The sequence below is a fragment of the Sorex araneus genome, chromosome 2, assembly GCF_027595985.1.
Source record: "Sorex araneus isolate mSorAra2 chromosome 2, mSorAra2.pri, whole genome shotgun sequence".
Lineage (NCBI taxonomy): Eukaryota > Metazoa > Chordata > Mammalia > Eulipotyphla > Soricidae > Sorex > Sorex araneus.
In genome coordinates this window covers 19,059,422-19,073,466 of record NC_073303.1, presented here as the reverse complement: position 1 = coordinate 19,073,466, position 14,045 = coordinate 19,059,422, and the positions used below count along the sequence as shown (strand labels likewise).

The window sequence follows — 14,045 nt, the reverse complement described above, 5'->3', positions numbered from 1 at the left end:
TCAGGGTTTGTGCTCTACTACGTGATCTGTTCCATTGACTATGTTTTATATAGGCATTGCTACAATGGCATATATGTATTTTTGGTTAAAATAAATAAGAATGTTACAAATGGATCAAACATGTAGCAGTGCTTTGTGGCTTAGTTTAAACCCATATACATATTTCATATCACGTTTTGCTCAAACTCCTTAATTCCATCATTGACATGCTTAGAAACCAGAACTTCTTGTACAACTTCCCTCCATATCTTTGCCCCACAAGACCACTAATACACCTCTGTCTACAGATTGGCTTACTGTGAACATTTCATATGAACAAAATAGTATAGTCTTGTGAATGACTTCTCTGACCTGGCATAATATTTTTAAGATTTATCGGCAGTGTAGCATGTGTTATTATTTTATTCCTTTTTATTGCTGAGTAATACTCCATTGTATGCACATCCCATATTTTGTTTGCCATTAATCAGGTAGTGCATAGTTGGTTTATTTCTACTTTTTCATTATTAGATGTAATGCTGTTATCTATACTGTGTGCAAGTTCTTTTTTTTTTCTTTTTGCTTTTTGGGTCACACCCGGCGATGCACAGGGGTTACTCCTGGTTTTGCAGTCAGGAATTACTCCTGGCAGTGCTCAGGGGACCATATGGGATGCTGGGATTCGAACCCGGATTGGCCGCGTTCAAGACAAACACCTATTGCTCCAGCCACATTGTATGCAAGTTCTTGTACAGACATGTATTTCCAGTTCTTTAAACTATATATACCAAGAAAGAATTGCTAAGTCATATGACCAGACACTGGGGAACTAAAAAACCCTTTTCCAAAGATACTGAATTATCAGTAGTTAATGAGAATTCAGATATATCCACATTCTTAATAAGTATAAAGTGTTTTTTTTTTTTTTTTTTTTTTTTTTTTTAGTGAACCAGGGGTTCTAGGAGCTATTCCCAGAAACACTTTTCTGGCTTTGAGACCAGGAGCTTCAATGCTAAGCATAACCATGGTTTTCTACTCTGGCTTGTAGAGCTAAAGACCAAAATCGCCCCACTAGTGTTCCAGGGTCATCCATGGATATACCCAGAGGTGCTTCAGGGAGCAGTGCATGCTGGAGATAAAACTCAGGGTTTCATTAATGGTGGTTGGACATTTTATATCTGGGCTCGCTTGGGATGGGAGATGCATGCTGAAAGTAGACTATGGACCAAACCTGATGGTCACTTAGTACCTGTATTGCAAACCATGACATCCAAAAGGAGAGAGAAACAGGGAATGTGCCTGTCACAGAGGTGGGAGGGCGGGGGTGGGATGAGGTATGGGTGGTGGAGGGATACAGGAGCATTGGTGGTGGAGAATGGGCACTAGTGGAGGGATGGGTACTGATCATTGTATGACTAAAATGTAATCACGGAAGTTTGTAAGTCTGTGACTGTATCTCACAGTGGTTTATTAAAAAACATGTCTATTCAGATACTTGCTTGTGTTTAATTGTTTTATTCCCTTTTTATTACTAAGCTGTAAGAATTCTTTGAAATTTTTGGAAAACAGTCCCATGTGATTTGTAAATATTTTTTCCCATTCTGTGAGCTCACTCTCTTAAGAGTATCCTATGAAGCATAAGGTGTGAATCTTTAAGAAGTACGATTTAGAAGGACAGACACAGAATGATCTCCGTCATATGCGGGATATAAAGAAACATAGTAAGGAAGTAACAAATGCCCAGCTCAACAGATGCTGGGAACTGGTCTTCAGAGAAAACTTTGCAGGGACTTGCCCAGGAATGGGGACCAGGGACTAGGATTTAAACAGAGGACACAGGAACAACAGTGGGGTAGGGGTGGGGGTAAACTGATGCTCCGGTGGAGAGTGTGCTGCTGGAAAGTTTTATGCATGAAAAAGTATTATAAGGGACTGGAGCGATAGCACAGCGGGTAGGGCGTTTACCTTGCAGGCGGCCGATCCGGGTTCAAATCCCAGCATCCCATATGGTCCCCTGAGCACCTCCAGGAGTAATTCCTAAGTGCAGAGCCAGGAGTAACCCCTGTGCATCGCCAGGTGTGACCCAAAAAGCAAAAACAAAACAAGAAATAGTATTGTGAATGATGGGGCCTAAAATAAAAATCAAAATGTTTTAAAGAGTGCAATTTACTTTTGTTGTCGCTGTGGCTTAGACTCGGTGTCTTCTCTAAAAATCCAGCGCTAAATCTATGATCATGATAATCTGCTACTATTTTCTTTGAAGAGTGTATCATTTTAGCCCTTAAATTTCATTCTCTTGCATTGCTTTGCTCTGCCTTGTGTTTTGGGGGCTTCTACAATGGTACTTCGTGGTCCACTGTGAGAGCCTGAGGATCCAGTGCTGTCAGGCCTGGTGATGCTCAGGATTATCCAGAATCTTCCACGGCTGCAGCCAGTTATGCTCAGGGGACAGTGCGGTGCAGGAGATCAAACTGGGGTCAGCCACTTGCAAGGCATTTACCCCTGCGCTATCGCTTGGTCCAAAATTTAATTCTCTGAACCATTTTTAGTTACTATGTTATAAGATATGAGGGAGGAATCTGGCTTGATTCTTTTATATGTGAATTCAGTTATCATATCCTTTGCTGAATACTTATCCTTTCATCTTTGGCATTCTTTTTGAAAGTCAATTGACCATAAACACAGAATTCTGTACTCTCAATTGCATTCTAATTACATTCTATTCATCCATATGCCTAGACTTATGCTCGTACCACATTCATCTTGTCTTCATGGGTGTTGTCTTACAGTAATTTTTGTACTCAGGAAATGTGAGTCTTCTAATTGTTTCTTTCCAAGTTATCTTTTTTCCTATCCTGAATCACTGGCAATATGATATTAATTTTAGGATCAATTAGTCAGTTTCTACATCGAATACAGCTGGGACTCAGATATAAATGTCAAATATTATAGATTACTTTGGGAGCTTGTGACCTTTGTAATGTTATATTTATATGCAACATCATTGCCATTCGAAGTTTGGTTCTGATGCTTGCCCTGACTCTTCAAACTCTTTTATTTTTACCTTGGAGGGTATTTTCTAATTATTTAAAAATTGAAAGTTGAATGTGAAGTACAGGATATAAGGAAGACTGGCCCATAGGACTATGTTGATGTTTTGATAAAGTACAGTAGGTGGGCGAGAGGAAATATTTTTTGAACACCTACCATGCAGGTGTCCAGGGCCACTCCTAGCAATACTTGGCCAACTGGGTGGCTGGGGCCCAGCACCATGATACTGCATGGACCAGAGGGAGATCGGGGCCTCTAGCATCATGCCCAGCAGTATACAGGGACCATCTGTACACTGCTGGGGATTAAACTCTTCTCTCAGAGCATTTAAGACGTGTGATCTTGGTCATTGAGCAATCTCCGCAGGTCCAAAGAGCAAGCACTTAATACTCTATGCTTAACTTGAAGAATTTTGATAAGCCTACACCTCAGGGTTGTGAAACTTACAAGTGCATCTCAATTCTTTCTCCCTCTAAAATGGAATACAGTAATCCACTAAAGTTGGGTATTTCTTTCCCCCGATTTCTTTTTCCTGCCCCCTTCCTCTTTCTCCACTGATGTGGTTGTTCTGATGACTGGGGAGGGTCATGTGGCACATGGCTGGTTGCATTGCTCAGACATTGTTCTGGTACTGTCTGAGGGGGTCACACAGCAGGTTGAAGTGTTTGCACACGTGGGCAGAGTGGATACTGGGGGTCCCTCTTCTCTAGCTGTGGCTTTAACACATGCTCCCTGGGAATTTCACTCTCTTTAGTTGTAGTGATGACACAGATGCTTACCTGAGGGTCCCACCCTTGGTTTTTTTGTTGTGATGCTCATCAGGAATGCTGCCACTTAGTTGCACTTATGGTACTAGGGCTCACAAACAGCAGAGCCACCAGGACTATATTCTGTAGGCTGGGCAGTACCAGGAGTAGAAGTCAAGGCTTCATATCTGAAAGTTAGGCACTTTAGCCACTGAAACCCCTCCTAGCCCCACACCACAGATTGGTTAGATTTTAATGAAATCACCATAGGTTAGCTTTTGGAGTAATAATTTGCCATGAATGCAGACCTTATATTTAAACAAATAAACAATGTTCTGACATAGTTCCAAATGAGTATTTTTCCTTCAGCAATTTATCAATTAGAATTATCAGGTATCCACATGTGCTATATATAAATATATCTATATATAATATATATTCCAATTTTGTTATTTGTTCTTGCAGAGGGTTCTGCTTAGGTTAGTTCTGACTCTCATGTCCACCTGAATACTTCTCCTATTTGGGATGTAGATTTTTTCCCTGTGACCCTATCTTGAGACAGATCTAAAAAGTATTGTAACTTTTCTGTTTGGAAGTCCTGTTGAGTATGTTTTATTTTTACATGAAAAGTTGCTGGGTTTTGTAAAGAGCTTTTTTTTGCATTTATTGAAATGATAATGTGATTTTTGTTTTTATTCTATTTATTTATTTATTTTGATCTTTGGGTCACATCCGGCCATGCACAGGGGTTACTCCTGGCTCATGCACTCAGGAATTACTCCTGGTGCTGCTGGGGGACCATATGGGATGCTGGGGATCGAACCGGATTGGCCATGTGCAAGGCAAATGCCCTACCCGCTGTGCTATTGCTCCAGCCCCCATTTTTATTCTATTAATATGGTACATTCAATTAATTTATTCTCGATATTTAACAATTATTGTAGTGGCCTTGAGGTAGTACTGAGGTAAATTCCACTTGGACATGAGGTATAATTCCTTTCATAAATTACTGAGATGGCTAGTATTTGACTAAGGATTTTTGAGTCTATAGACATAAAGATCTATCTGTAGTTAACCTTTGCTTGTTTTTTACTTGTTTTGTTTCTGTCTGTTTTTTGTGTTGGGTAATACTGTCTCATGTGATGCGTTGAAAAGTATTCCCACCTCAGTGTTCACTAACTACCAATACTTGTCTTTTGTCTTGTTTGGGGGCCACAGCCACAAGTTCAGTTCTGTGCTTGGGGGGGCGGGGGTGTCACTTTTGGTTCCAGGGATTTAACCTGGTCTTCCTGAATGTGAAGCATTCACTCACCCTGTTGAGCTATCTTCCATCCCATTAATTTGTCATTAAACACTTGCAGAATCAGCAATGGATGGAATTAGAGGCTCTCATACTAAGTAAATTCAGATCCCTGCCCGTATATTACTGGCCCGTTGAGACTTCACTGGACCTTCCTCACTGCCGTACTTAAAAATATATTTCTCCACCCAGGTTAGAGAGGGATGTGGGTCAGCATTATAGCATATGCCTTAAGGTATAAGTCTAGCGTTTGATCACCAGACCCCACATTCCAAGTAAAATCCTAGCACTGCTTGTGATCACCTGCGCCACAATAAACTATCTCCCAGTGTAATCAAGTGTGTGCAAAAACCACAACCTGAGGATGAAAACCCCAGTCCTTGCAAACCTAACAAAGGAGAGTCAAAAGGAGGTGACATTTCTCTACCAGTTTCATAATGTGACATATGATTGTGTGTTTATTGTTTGGCCATTAAGCAGTGCATGGCTTCCTTCCTCTCTCATAAATACGTATTTCTTTTTCCTGTAAAACTCCTAAATGTGTAGAGACTAAGTCAACCTAACTCAATTCAGCATAACACCCATCTCATGTCTTCCTTTTGAAGCATGCTCTACAGCCTGAACTGGCTAAACGTGTTCCCCAGCTTCCATGTGTTCTGGACAATAAAACCCTTTTTGTTTCCATTCAACTGTCTTTATGGGTTTTGAAGGATAGTTTATAACATTCTATAGGTTTCAGGTGTAGCACTTGTAGTACTGTCGTCCCGTTGTTCATCGATGTGCTCGAGCTGGCACCAGTAATGTCTCCATTGTGAGATTTGTTACTGTTTTTAGTATATCGAATACGCCACGGGTAGCTTGCCAGGCTCTGACATGGGGGCGGGATACTCTCGGCAGCTTGCTGGGCTCTCCGAGAGGGATGGAGGAATCAAGCCCGGTTCGACCACTTACAAGGCAAGTGCGCTTTCAGGTGTAGAAATTTATATATATATTAGTATCTGTTTCTACATTATGTTCACTGCCAGAATTCTATCATTCATCACTGTACAGTTCACCCTTTTCATTTTAATTGACTCATCTCCTATACCACTTCCTTCTGATTATCAGTGTTCTCAGAGTCTAAAGTTTGTTTCTGTTTTTGTTTAAATTTTCTTTCTTTACCTGTGTCATATGATTGAAATCATATGATGTTTGTTTTTCAACATTTAACTTATTTCACTATGCAAATATCTTCTAGTTCCAGACATACTTTTGTAAGTGGCAGGATTTTGTTATAATTTTTAAATCACTGAGTTGTATTCCATTGTGTATGTATACTCCAATCTTTTCACCCATTCACCTGTCAATGGACATGTAAGTTGTCTCCAGTTCCTGGCTATTAAGAGTAATTCTGCATCAAACCTAGGGGCTAGGCATATTTTTAACTAGTGTTTTCGTATTCTTTGGATAAGAATATCCAAAGATATTCTTGGCAGGGAGATAGCTGAATCTCATGGTATTTCTGGTATTATTGTTTTGAAGAATTTCAATACTGTTTCTCATAATGGCTGCACCAATTTAAATTCCCAACAGCGTATATAAGGGTTTCTTATTTTCTGTACCCTTGAAAACACTTGTTTCTTGTCTTTTTCAGTAATAACTATTATCACAGGTGTAATGTAATGGTTCATTGTGATTTTCATTTTTTATAATAATGAGGGATGCTAAACATCTTTTCTTGTGCCAATTAGCCATCTGTATGCCGATTCTTCTGCCAGTTCACAACTATTGTTGAGATTTTCTAGTGGGATATTCATGCCATTTGTTATATTTTTCAAACTCCATCATTTCTGTTTGTTTCTTTTTGGGGTAATTTATATCTCTTTACTAATATTGTCTTTTTGATGTGATATTTTCATCATACCTTTCTTTGCTTCTCTAAATGGTTTCATTTCATTTTTGCAAGTTTATATTGCCTGATTTGCCATCTTTGTTAAATCCAATATTTTACTGCTCTCACAGGTAGTTTCAGTTTCTTGCTTATTTTCATAGAGCAGAACTTAGACTTTCCTGTTTCATTACATGTCTCACTGTCACTGTCATCCCGTTGTTCATCGATTTGTTCCATCAGGCACCAGTAACGTCTCTCGATTGTGAGACTTATTGGTTACTGTTTTTGGCATATCGAATACGCCATGAGTAGCTTGCCAGGCTCTGCCGTGTGGGCTCAGTACTCTTGGTAGCTTGCCGGGCTTTCCGAGAAGGGCAGAGGAATCGAACACGGGTCGGCCACATGAAAGGAGAATGCCCTACTGCTGTGCTATTGCTCCAGCCCACGTTTCTCATAATTTTTTAAGTTGGAAATAGGACACTTTAGATGGTTGCTGTTTGTCTAGTGATTACTCGATTGTTTTAATAAGGTCTGTTTTCCTCTCCTCTCTGCAACTTTAATACTTTGAAGTTACTTTTCATAGGGTGCATTCTTGTGTGAGGGCATAGTCATCCTGGAATGACAGTAGATTTAGAGATGGGACAAGGTTTTCTTAAGACACCTATTTCCCTAACCACACCCAGCTGTTAAACACTGTTAGTTTCTAACACATTTCCAGGATATTTCCCCCTGATTCCTTGTTGCAAGCATGCAAACCTAGAGTTCACTTATATCTACAATGAATCCATTCATTTTCGCCCAACTATCTTCTGCCATAACTCCATTCTTTATGAAGTAGCTTTGGGTTTGGACCTTCCTACAGTCTGTCACAAATTAAGTGAGTTAACTTGAGAATTGGAACTCCATGCTTTTGAGTATTATTTTCCACGGGATCAAAATCTCAGGAATTCAAAATGGAGAAAATAACATGCTTCTGAGTGAAGATGCCTTCACTTGTTTTTATTTTTTTTTGGTTTGGGGGCAACACTCACTGGTGCTCAGGTTTTAACCCTGGCTCTGTGCTCATTGTTCCTGGTAATGCTCTGAGGACCATATGGGGTGTCAGGGATCACCCCCCCTGCCCCGCCCTGGGTCACCCATGTGCAAGGCAAATGTCCTACCTACTGTACTATCTCTCTGGTCCCTTCACTCACTTTTAGAACTTAATGCTTGTTGAGGAATGACAGGTCAGCAGACTCAGGTCTTATCAGCTTGTATCTTATGCCATAGATTCATCACCACTAAGGCTAGATGTAAGGGAGTTTAAAACCCAGAATATTCAGTTAAACATGAAGGCTGGAATGAGGGAATCCTACCTACCTTTTTATTTAAAAAAATATTTCTTTTTTTGGCCACACCTGGTGGTACTCAGGGTGTACTTCTGGCTCTGCACTCAGAGGCTACTCCTGGCAGACTGCAGAGACCATATGGGATGCTGGGAATTGAACCTGGGTTAGCTGCATGTGAGGCAATTTCACCCACTGTATTATTGCTCCAGCCTTCACTTTATCTCCTGAGTGGATGCATCTTTTGATCTCACAAATAGGTAGCTAGGGACAAAATAAAAACAGTTTATACCCTCTACTTGGGAAATAGGGTTATAGAGTGACCCTGTGTTCTTAGTCCATTAGTTTGGAGCACAGATTATATCTCACTGAACTTGGTGGAAGAGGGAAGAGAAGAGAGGAGAAAAGAGAGAGAGAGAGAGAGTGAGAGAGATAGATAGATAAAAAGAGAGAAGAGAGAGCATGATGTGGTATCATACACACTGTTCTGAGTTTAGTTGATTTTTAAAAAATGTTTCTTGGGGCTGGAGTGATAGCACAGCAGATAGGGCATTTGCCTTGCACTCCTGGGTTCATCTCCCAGCATTCCATATGGTCCCCTTGGCACCTCCAGGGGTAATTCCTGTGTGCATATCCAAGAGTAACTCCTGTGCATTGCCAGGTATGACCCAAAAAGAAAAAAAAAGAATGTTTCTTGATTTGCTATCACTATCACTGTCATCCCGTTGCTCATCGGTTCACTCGAGCGGGCATCAGTAACGTCTCCATTATGAGACTTATTTTTACTGTTTTTGGCATATCGAATATGCCTCGGGTAACTGGCCATGAGGGCGAGATACTCTTGGTAACACTCCAAGAGGGGCGGAGGAATCAAACCCAGGTTGGCCACGTGCAAGGAGAACGCCCTACCCACTGAGCTATCGCTCCAGCCCCTTGATTTCTTCTAACTTACATAATGTTCAAATATTTTAAATGGCTATTTGTATTATAAAATTATTTTTATCTGTTATCTGGGAAGCAAGTTCAGATATTTCTGTGCTGACATGTCGGAAATGGTGCCTATCTGATTTGTTTTTGGGTCCCTAACTCCTTGCTCAGAGTTTGTCACATAGGCACTTACAACATGGAGGAAGCAAATGAATAGATTGATGAGTTACTAGATGAGTGAGTGGGTGGGTAATATTGGGGCTTGTCAGCTTCCATGGTCTTGTTAGTCACTTTTCTTTACAATATGTATGTATGTATGTATGTATGTATGTATGTATGTATGTATCTATCTATCTATCTATCTATCTATCTTCTTATTCTTCTTCTCCTCCTCCTCCTCCTCCTTCTCCTCCTCCTCCTCCTCCTTCTCCTCCTCCTCCTCCTCCTTCTCCTCCTCCTCCTCCTTCTCCTCCTCCTCCTCCTCCTCCTCCTCCTCCTCCTCCTCCTCCTCCTCCTCCTCCTTCTTCTTCTTCTTCTTCTTCTTCTTCTTCTTCTTCTTCTTCTTCTTCTTCTTCTTCTTCCTCCTCCTCCTCCTCCTCCTCCTCTTTCTCCTCCTCCTCCTCTTTCTCCTCCTCCTCCTTCTTCTCCTCCTCCTCCTCCTTCTTCTCCTCCTCCTCCTTCTTCTCCTCCTCCTCTTCCTCCTCCTCCTCCTTCTTCTCCTTCTCTGCTTCTCCTCCTCCTCCCTCTCCTCCTTCTTCTCCTCCTTCTCCTCCTCCTCTTCATTCTCCTCTTCCTCCTCCTCTTTCTCCTCCTACTCTCCTTTTCTCACTCTCATCTATCTGTCTCCTATCGGATCTATTTCTTCAAAGAATCATGACGAGTATAAGAACGAACATGTTCAAACCAAGGATTTTTTTCATATTTAGATATGTCAAGATTAACATTTTTGGCATATCTAGAATTTCATGACACTATCTCTTTTGGTTATCATAGTACTAAAAGTAGCATCGTGATTACATATTTACGTAGTATACGTATGAATCATTTGGATCATTATGTTGTTGGGATAGCTAAACATTTTATATTTCTCTTTTTAAAAAAGGATTCCTTTCAAGGCTTCTTGGTTATCAAAAATGAAATCAAGGATAATCACACACACTTTTGTTTCTTCTCAGTTTACATCTTCTCAAAGTACATTTAACTGCACATTTCTTCAAAGCAGTTAAAAAGCAGAATGTAGACAAGGATTTGTGGGAAACACATGCAAGTTTTGTTTTTCAAACTGACTTGGAATTTTGTTTTAAAATAATCTTTCCCCAACTTTGAAGAAATAACAATAAAATGACCATTGATAGAATGACATTATATTATGTGACGCAGTCAATGAAAATCTCAATAATTTCTGAATAGCATGCTCCCCTCCCACCTTTCCATTCACATAATTTCCATTATCTTGTCCTACAGAGTTTTTTTAGAGTACCCTAAACTAAAAATTAAAAATAAAATCAATTTTATGGGTGTGAGGGCCATCTGGTTGCGATATCTGCCACTGCATTGATCACCAGGATTGATTTCAGCTGATCTGACTGGCTAAGTGGGAGTTCATTTCCTTCCTCACTGTTCAGTGTGTATCTCTAAAGGAGCTGGGCACTTGGTCGAAAAGGAAGAAGGGGATGGCCTTCCCCATCATAGTGACCATTCTTCAGCCTAGGGTATCTGTGTTCCCCTGTAGAACCTCCAACCAAGACCTCACGGTCCTTAAAACACTACCCTTGGTCTTTGGTAGCACTGTAGCATTGTCATCCTGTTGTTCATCGATTTGCTCAAGCAGGCACCAGTAACATCTCCATTGTGAGACTTGTTGTTACTGTTTTTGTCATATCGAATATGCCACAGGAGTTTGCCAGGCTCTGCTGTGTGGGAGGGATACTCTCAGTAGCTTGTAGAGCTCTCCAAGAGAAATGGGGGAATTGAACCTGGGTTGGCCTCGTGCAAAGCAAACACCCTACCTGCTGTGCTATCACTCTAGTCCTTGGCCTTTGGTAGGAAGGAATAATGCTGGAGTGCTCGCCCAAGAAGTGCTCTCTGAATATCTGGGATGGTTTTCTGGGGATAAGAGAAGGTGGCATCGCAACTCCCATCTAAAAAAAAAAGTGTTTTTTTCATTTTAAAGCAAAAGAAGCAGCTCAACAGTATTCTAGTGTATTGCTCTAGAAAGATGCCGTGTTACAGTTGATTTTCATTGTAGGAGATTGTGTGGTAGTCATGAGCTCCCCCGCCTAGTTCACACGCAGTCAGAAAGCTCAGCCAAGAACTGGGAACTAACTTCTGAGAACATCAGGGAAACAACAGCCTTTGCTCGGCCATCTATTTTTTGCCCAGTCTTTAACACTGAAGGGCTTAAGGAGAGAACTGCCAGCATTTTCAATGTGAAGTTTATTTAATGTTTCTCTGTTGCTACAATTAAGCATTTCAGGAGCATATGCGCTGCCTTTCATTTCCAGCCCGATCGTCCGTTCTGACAGGTCACAGACAAAAACCAGGATAATGACATTCTATCTTGATCACAGGATCCAGACACAGCAGTCTGGTGTAGATCAGAAAAGTAAACAAGCACCCAAATGCTGATTTAATTTCTTTTTCCTCAAATAATGAGTTCATATCGAAACTGAGCATACCAAGTGTGAATTTTGCTATGAATAGCACTCTCAGTGTTACATGAGAACTGCAAAAGTTTCCCCAGGTAATCTTAAAATCCAAACCTATTATACCCATGACATATTATTACTCATATTTGTTTCTTATTCAGATCCTAATGTGGGCCTACTTCTGTCCACCTAGACAAAATAAAGTAGTTAACTGAGGAGATTATCTGGGAAAGTAAGTTTTTTTTATTTCTAAAGGTAAAAATGATAAACACAAATATAAATGGGAAATAATTCAGATATATCTGAATAGCCTTATATAAAACCGGCTGCCCTATATCTTCCCAATATGATTTTACTCAATTCTTCCCAGGCATCAAAAGGCACATTTGTTCTAGGGAGTATTGTGACAATTAGACCACTACTTTCGGCTCCCAAAGAAAGAATTTTAAAGAAAAAAATAAACTTTCAAAAATCAAGAAAATTGAATAGAGGGATACAAATTTAGAGCATCCTAGTCTGCTTGACCACCTCCCTTTTCTCTTTTCCTTTTTAGTGGGAACCATAAATTAATTTTTTAAAATCTAGTTGCATAGTTCCATCCAGGAGACAGTAAGACTAGGAGATGGTATTGTTTTGGTATGGTTTGGGGTTTGGGCTACACTTGGTGGTGCTCTGGGCTTCCTCCTGCACTGTGCTTGGACACTACTCCTGGAGGCACTCAGAGGGCCATATGCAAAGTCAGGGATCAAACTGGGCTTAGATGCTTTCAAGGCAAGTACCTTACCCACCGTTCTATCTCTCTGATCTCTGAGTAATTTCCCCATCTCTCTCATGGTTTGAAAAGGAAATAGCTTTCTCAAGCACTGAGGTAGAAAATATTTTCTCCCCCTGCCCAGAAGCATTCCTCATTCAGCAAATTTCCTGAACATAGAAGTATGACAGAGAAGATAGTTCAAGGGCGACTTTCTTCTGCCTTGAACTTCTTTCCCCCCAATGCTTCTGTGCAATATAAAGTATTTGCAGCCCCTTGGCCCCCAAAGAAATCCCCTTCAGAATTCTCTGAACCCCTGACTATGTTTTCTGACATGGTATAACATTTCAAGTGTTATTTAGGTAAGGATCTTGAAAAGAGGAAACCATTGGATACATTTTTCAGGTAGGTTCATTGTGATCTCAGCATTTGATCTTAAAAGACAGAATAGAGGGAATCAGAATCAGAGCAGGAAATGGAATGGTGAAAACAGCAATTTGAGTGAAATGGGGTATGAATTAGTATTTAAGCAGTATACAAAACTTAAAAAAAACAACAACTGGAAGAGGATTGAGCCACTAGACACTCCAGAAAGAACAGACTGCTGAACCATCTTAAATTCTAATTGCCCAAACTGCATGATAATAATTTGGTGCTGTTCAATTGTGCCATGTTTGCTATGCCTATAGTTTGTCATAGTGGTAGGAGAAGACGAATAGCACCCTTTCAGCATTTCAGTCCTGAAGAAAGCCCAACCCTGACAAGTCATTCTTGGTTGTGTTTCTTTCCCTTGATTCTTCAGAGCACAGCTCTGAAACTGACTTGGAATGGCAATCTGCCTTCTACAATTGTATTCCCAATTCTTTGTCACGTGTGTTTTTTCTGGAAAAGGAATCTGTAGATTTCTATACGGGCTGCTGGTGAGATAAAAATTAAAAAATGACACAAAACAAAGAACTCAGGGACTGGAGCGATGGCACTGTGGGTAGGGCATTTGCCTTGCACGCAGCTGACCCAGATTCAATCCCTGGCATCCCATATGGTCGCCTGAGCACCGTCAGGAGTAATTCCTGAGTGCAGAGCCTGAAGGAACCCCTGAACATTGCCAGATGTGACCCAAAAAGCAAAAAAAAAAAAAACCCAAAAATCTTACGAGTATTTTTGCTGTTTTATAATTGGCCCTTCCTCCATGTTTTTTTTTTTTAGGTCAAGTTGGATGGCCCTTTGCTTCAAGGTGATGTTTCCATGTCCACGTTAGGCACTGCTTTTGTTTCTTAGACATACCAAACTCTGTCTCCCAGGAGGAGGCTGATGATGACGTCACTGAGCATGGACTGGATGATTCTCTACAGTCACTGCTAGGCAATAGCGACAGTGCTGTAGACAGGGGTGTCACTGTGGACTCTCTATCCTGCAACTTATGTCTTGTTTATTACTTGGAGTCCAAG

The 14,045-nt window shown here is 40.7% G+C and overlaps 1 non-coding gene across 1 annotated transcript; it reads right to left on the bottom strand.

Moving 5' to 3' along the window:
* Positions 1-12,166: 12,166 nt before the first annotated feature.
* LOC129403010 (small Cajal body-specific RNA 8) lies at positions 12,167-12,280 on the bottom strand. The gene has a single exon (XR_008629002.1). It is a non-coding gene; the product is annotated as a small Cajal body-specific RNA 8 (non-coding RNA).
* Positions 12,281-14,045: the final 1,765 nt, after the last annotated feature.